Raw genomic sequence first — 7,834 nt, forward strand, 5'->3', positions numbered from 1 at the left:
CTCTTCCTTAGAGCTCTTTGTTTCTCTTTTTTTTTCCTAACCCTTCAGAACGCAAATGAGGTAGATAGGGTTAACACTAGCTGACTCCTTAAAATTAATCCATTGGGCTGGGTCAACCCAACCCATTTTCCTTCTCTTCTAACCCACTTCTCTTTTTCCTCAAAATAATTAAATAAAATAAATACATGTATATTATAAAATATTTTTCCTCTATAATAATAATATATTTCTGACCCAAAGTATAATAATATAATTTCAATAACAAAATATCATATAAAATCAACCTTCTCTTAAAACATATAAATATTTATTTAAATATGCTAATAAAAAATACTTATTTAATACGTACAAAATAATTGTCCAAAACAATAATTATTTAAAACGTACAAAATAATACTCTTCTATAATTATTAAAATAATTATGACCAAATACCATATAATAATAATTATTATTATTATAATAATAATAATAACTTTATTGAAAACTGGGGTGTTACAACATCGGGGCAGAGGACTTTTAGAACAGAATTTTTATATGGATTTGAAATTGAAAATATCATTTTGAAAACAATTTGTAAACTCTTGTGTTTCATTTTCTTAATCTTTATTATTGTGGTTATTGAAGAACGATTTTTGAAGTTTCTCATGTGAACCCTTTTACCTTTTTTTAAACATTATTTGTAAAGTTACAGTATATGTGTTGGGGTAGTAAGGGTGTCACATTTAGTGGTGTAACAGCCCAAAATCGCTGGGCCAGAGGCCCAATTGATTGCCCGGAACGGGCCGTTTCAAAAGTGAAACAGGCCGTTTCGGAAGGAGAAAAATACCTAAAATTGGAGAAGCAGAACAAGCCGTTCTGGTTTGGAGAACGGGTCGTTCTTGTGGGAGAACAGGCCGTTCTTGTGGGAGAACGGGCCATTTTGCTTGTTCTGAGAATGGGCGTTCTGGTTTTGGAACGGGTCATTCTAGTTGAGAATTTTGCGTAGTTTCAAGGGGTCTAGATCAGCCGTTCCACTTTTGGAACGAGCCGTTCCGGTAGGTGAGCCTGAAATCCTATAAATAGAGTCCCTCACCTGTCATTTTCACACATCTCTCATTCTCTCTTCCTATTATCTTCTGTTCTCTCTTCTTTTCCCTCTTCTTCTCTCTAAAGACCAAGGGGCACTTAGAGGAGGAGACCAAGAGATCCCTGTTTTAGTTCAACTGCTGTTTATCCAGGTACGGGGGAAAAGGGGATTATTTGTATGCAAAGTTACATGAGGGAATTGGGTAGAAGAGGATTATGAATAATTTTATAATTATTTCTGTTTGGAGAATTATTGTTCTTATGTGATTCTGTATGTATTTAGGACTATGAATATATATTTAATTTGTAAGAATGATGATCTGAGAGGGAGAACGAAACTGTAGAAAAATGCCTATGAGCTAGGTTTTTGAACAATTGGGGGTTTTACCGTTATGTTGAAATTATATTAAATTGGTAATTCTGTTGTTTATTATATTAATTTATGAATGTTATTGTTATATTATTTAATAAGAATTGATGATCTAGATGTGAATTGCTTGAGGGATGTGTAAACCCTTATTTTGTTAGACTCATCTATTGAGTATGTGATGTGGAATCGTGATATGAGATGAGATGTTGTATGAATGTGATTATGATTGTGATCGTGGTGCCCCACATCAATGACCAGGGATGGCACAACCCCTGGGTAAGTGATGCTACAGGGAGGGCGTGACCCTGGCATGGTGTGGGATGAGTAAGACGATTAACACGTATCACTTATGTCGAATATGACAGCCCTGGCATAGGGTTAATTGCAAGAGATTTTGTGGATTGTGATGTGATTGTGGTTCCTCACCTCAATGACTAGGGATGGCACGGCCCCTGGGTAAGTGATGCTACAGGGAGGGCGTGACCCTGGCATGGTGTGGGATGAGTGAGGCAATTAACCCGTATCACTTATGTCAGTTGTGGCTTGGCCTTGGCATAATGTTAATTGTACGATTTGTGTGGATTGATGTAATTGAGATGTGAAGATGTTGAATAATTGATAAATTATGATATATATAAATGCTTGTGAATATTTCATTAATGAATAATGATGAGATTATGTTGTGTTTTCCTTATGTGCTTTACATATAGATGTTTTCTTTTCTCACCGTACAATTTGTGGATGTTTTAGGTGAGGAAGATCTGGCTTTGAGTGGCATTTAGAATGCCAATAGTTGATTTATGGGTATGCTCTGATATTGTGACATCGGGGCAGAGGATTTCTAGGACATGAATTGTATTTGTATATGGAGTTGAACCTATTATTTTGAAAACAATTTGTAAACTCTTAAATTTTACCTTCCAAGTTTTATTTCCAGTTATTTTGGATATTGATGAAAGAACTGTTATGAAGTTTTATGTGACCCTTTTTACCAACTTCGAAAGTTTATTTTTCTTAATTTAATTACATTATTGCGATGTATGTGTTGGGGTAGTAAGGGTGTCACAATTCCAATATGGAGAAGAAGCATCATACTTAAAAGCATTTCTTGTTAAGAGCTCGCTAGAATGAAAACCCGCAAAGGGAATTCGAGGAAACATTTAGGGTAAGAAAAAAAGCTCTCCAAGACAAGGGTCTTAGGCAAGAAAAAAGAGGTTGACGATCCCGATAGGATACGTCCTATGAAAAAGTTAGGGATAAAAAATAATAAAAGAAAAAGCAGTGTTTGGTCGAGTTTTAAATTGGAAGGCAACTCGGGTACCCCCTTTAAGAAGCAAGACTCCATGATAGTTCTAGTCTAGTCCAACATGAGCACTCCATATAAGTGGTTTCGTATAGCCACCAAGAAAAATGATACATATCAACAATAAGATAGAACAAAACTGGCAAAGGAGAAATAAGAAAGCTTCCAGGAACAAATTATAAGACTAAAGCCAAGAGTGGCTTCAAAATAATACTCATCAAATAAACAAGCACCATCATCAGGGAAAATGAATCTTTTGTTCATTAGCGTCTACAATAAAAAAAAAGATTCAGAAAAAGGCAAGCTTTCGTACATGTTGAAAACGTCGAAGCATTCAGAAAAGTCAAAAATAGTAAGAAAAAGGCTAGCTTTAAACATGTTGAAAAGTTGAAGCTAAGGAAATGCACCAACCAAAAAACCCCAACCAAGCCATCCAAGACTAACAGCCGTCTAGGCTACTGGATATCAGAGATCCAAATAAGGAGCAGAGTCATTGTACCTCCCATATCCAAAACAAAGATATCATTTTCCCTTACCAAGAGGTCTTTCGCCCTCCATCATAAGGGCACGACCTAGAAATCATCCACGTCATCGTCATACATCCCCACTATAAGCAAGGGGCATGGATCTTCTGCAGCAACAATCCCACCAGACAATCGAACTTTCCATGACCAAGATTCGCAAGGCATGCAAGCCAATACACGTAACACCTATCCAATCAAAACACCATTTGATGGAAGACTTGCTTTGGAACCAGATTGATGTTGATTCCTCTTCAAGATTCTCCCTAGATCTTTGGCTCCTTGATTCTTCTCAAGCTTCTCCAAGACTTCCAATGGAGGAGAAGCCTTGGAATCACCATGGTTTGGTGAAGAACACCCTTCAAGAGATGCCACTCCTTGGAAGAAAGATAAGCCCCTTCAATCTTCACCGCACTCTTACAAATATCATAAAATAACACCTTCAGTAGTATAAGAGTCGCAATGACCCCTCATAAGTCATAACTGATAATAAAAATAACTCTTATAAAATAGTCCATTAGAAAAATATCATAAAAAATAACCTTTTCATTAATACACATACATTGCTTCCAACACCGCCTAATATCCCAAGAAACAATAATGAAATTCACCACAGCAATCAACACAAGTTGCAAATCACACATTCCAACCAAAGAGTGATATAGAAAGTTTTTATAGTTATAACTGGACCATTTATTCTATAACATTTATTTGCACAAATATTAATAAGTGCATAGTGACTGTATCATCAATATTACAGCCAATCAAGTTTCTGATCCTAAACTTCCTATTATTCACTTACGAAATTCAATCACTAACAGAGTAGAGAAGACACGAGTAGCTACATGAAAATGAGAAAATCCTGAGTGTTTGCATAAATTCTCAAATTGTTTCTCCGTTCTTTCGCTTCCATCATTCAGAAGCATCATGTTGTCTAAGCCAATTACCATTTTATCTACATCGGTGGAGTGAATTTCTTCAGGAACTATATACTCCACGACGATCACATTCCCATTTTGTGGCAAAGCTTCGTAGCAATTACTTAAAATTTTAATACATTCTTCATCCGACCAATTGGGCAATACAACCTGCAATCATTAAGCAACCACGTGTTAATAACTTATGTAACACAACTTTATAATACTAGATAAATTTTATTAATATTAATATTACACATGACCTTTTACATAAGTGGGTAAAGATAGAGTTTAGATCACTAACCTTCAATAATATAGCATCACCTTTAGGAACATTTTTAAACATATCTCCTTCTACATGTTTATCCCTTCACAAAATTTGATATATTTAACTCATTATCAAAATAAATAAAGAAAAATAATATGTGCATCAAGCTTACTTAAAACATAGCGAACTTGCCAGACAAATTTCTTACACAATAAATATACCTGGATGAATTGGAGCTTTGTGTATCGCATGGGTTAGATCAAAGTTAATACCATTTATAAAAGGATACCTGGAGATTATCATATTCAAATTTTGGCCAATGCCACCACCCACATCAACTAGCAACGATATTTCTTCAAATCCTTCATATGTTTCAAGTATCTTGTTCATCATGATTATACTTGAATTAGAAATTGCCTTATTAAAAACATTACTCAAAGTTGGATCTGACTGGATGTATTCATAAATAGGCACTCTGTGAACTTTCTCAAACAATCCCTTGTCAAAGTTCAGAAGTACCTCCTTAAAATTAATCCTAACATAAAACAGAACAATTTCATAAAAATCAAGTAATACCCTATTATCATAAAAGATATATCCATCCCTTAAAGGAGTTTATAGGTGTAACTTTATTAATAAATATTGATGGAAGGTGATCATGAGAACATAACAAGATCTATTTTGAGAGAACAATTCATTGAGAATTTGAAAAAGGAAATGCAGCAAATAAAAAATCCCAACCAAGCCATCCAAGACTAAGAGTCGTCTAGGCTATTGGATATCAAAGATCCAAATAAGGGGCAGAGTTGTTGTACCTCCCATATCCGAAATAAACATGTCACTTTCCCCTACCAAGAGGATGGTCTTTCGCCCACCATCATAGGGGCACTACCCAAAAATCGTCTATGTCATCGTCATACATCGCCACTATAAGCAATGGGCATGGATATCCCACAGCAGCAATCTCATCAGACAATCGAACTTGACATGACCAAGATTCGCAAGGCATGCAAGCCAATCCATGTAACACCTATCCAATCAAAAAAGCATTACAATAGTACATCCACTTGAATCCACCTCAACAACCATCATTCAAGAAATCTCGACAAAAAGACACGCCTGGAGATGCTGATGGAGAATCATCCTTGAAGCATCATATAGGGCCTAACATATGGTCTATGGCTAGGAGAGTAGAGGAAGATGACGAACAGACCACACCAAAAGCCATGATCATCATGTGTGTGGATTTTGAGCCCTTTCCTTAGTTTGTTGCTTTCTTTTTCTATTTTGCCCTTGTATTTTGGGGTACATTAGATATTAGGATTTTATTTTGTATTTTTATTTAGCCTTTGTATTATAGGGAAAAATTAGTCATAAGATTTATTTTGGGACTTAAAACTTGACTTGTGAGGTCAAAGTCCATTTATTTCTTTTTCTAGGCTTAAATGTACTTGAGTCTTTTAGGAGAGATGAGATCCATTTCATTTGGGATGCATTTAGGGCTCATTTAGGGTGCATTTGGACTTGAAAATTTCAGCCAAATGCTCCCAAGAAACCCTAGATTCCCTTCTCTCTATAAGTACTCTAGGTCCTCCACCTTATAGCCACTTTGGACATTTATGATATTGAGTGAGCCTTTGTGCCTCAACATTTCTTCTTATGGACTCCTTCTCTCCATATGATGATCAATGGCGTCCAAGGAGGAAAGGGTCTTCTTCTCCACGGTCAAAATGGAGTGTAAGGGGCTGGATGTTTCTTCAAGGGAGAAGAGAAGGAATAAGGTGGGCGTAAGATGATGATGACGGGCGAATATGAAATATGAAGGGTGGGAGATGTTTTAGGTGCTCTAGGTTGGCTCACTACACCAAGGATGGATAAAAGCCACTCAATGGAAACCTAATAATCACTCTAGGTTGAGAGGAGAGGTTTAGGCTATGGAACCCTAGTGACTAAGGAAAGATGTTGAGGCACAAAAGGCTCACTCAATATCATATAATGCAAAGTATTTACAAGATGAGTGGCCTAGGGTATCTATAGGGTAAGGAAAACATTCAGGGTTGCATTTGGAGGTACTTGATTGAGAAATGCAAGCTAAATGCACTCTAAATATGGTGTGGGTTGTTTTCTTCCTAAAAGACTAAAATACCCTTTGACCTAAAAATGAAAAAAAAAAAAAAAGTGGACTTTGACCTCACAAGTCAAGGTTTAAGTCCAAAAATAAATGCTAAGCTAATTTTCCCCATAATAGAAAGGCTAAATAAAAATACAAAATAAAATCCTATCATCTAAGGTACCCCAAAATACAAGGGTAAAATGGGAATAAAAGCAATAAAACCTATACTACTCACAATAGGCCTAGGATAGGGTCAATACTTCACACACATGATGAGCATAGCCTTAGGCATGGTGTCTCCTCCATCCTCCTCCATTCTCCTAACCATGGACCTAGTAATGGGTCCCACATGAAGCTCCAAGGGTGGTCCTCCATCATCCCCTCCTTCTTAAGAAGGATTTGACCTCAAATATTCAAGCTCATCTATGTCATTAGTCCCTACAAAAGGTGTAAAATCAGAAACATTAATGAGGAACTAACTCTATAGTCGGAAGGAAGATCTTAGATGAATGCATTGTCATTGATCTTTTAGATAACTTCAAAAGGTCCACCTCCCCTAGGGCTTAGTTTCGACATCCTTTGAGTAGGAAATCTTGTTGGAGATTATTAGAGATTGTTGGTGATTTTTTAGATGATGAAGATCATTGAGATAACAAGAAGGTTCCTCAAGAAGTTTTAGTTTTGATGATTTTGTATAAATGATGTTTGAGCCTATATAAAAGGATATTGTATTGATGGTAATAGATATACGCTTGCGTGTGTGTTTGTTTATGTTTGATAATGTATGCTTAATTCAAGAATCTGTCAAACTTTTAAAGAATCCAAGAATTTGCTTTTTAAGTATTTCTATGAGTTAGCATGAAGTAGTAGAATATCTTGAAAAGGGTAATTTACTACTAAGTGTTTAAACATAGAAATAGAACTTGATTCAAACAAGAGTTTTCAAGGTAACTTTGTTAATCAAATTACCATTATGGGTAATATATTACCAAACCTATTACTGGAAAAGGATATTCAAATGTCCTTTGTGTTAATAGATTACAAAGTCTGTTACTGAACATATTTTTAAGGAACTCTGTGAGGTAACAGATTACAAAAGTTGGTAATAGATTAAAACAGAGTCTCTTGCTTGGAATTACACTGAAAAAACAAAGTTATCATCGTGTTAATTGATTAGGACAGAGTGCTATGCAAATCTGGGACTTTTCAAGCTCGGGTTAATCGATTACCACCTGAGATAATCGATTATCCTGGATAGTTTTCATGTTTTCTGGTT

Source organism: Cajanus cajan, chromosome 10 (genome assembly GCF_000230855.2).
Source record: "Cajanus cajan strain Asha chromosome 10, NIPB_CcT2T_4, whole genome shotgun sequence".
Classification (NCBI taxonomy): domain Eukaryota; kingdom Viridiplantae; phylum Streptophyta; class Magnoliopsida; order Fabales; family Fabaceae; genus Cajanus; species Cajanus cajan.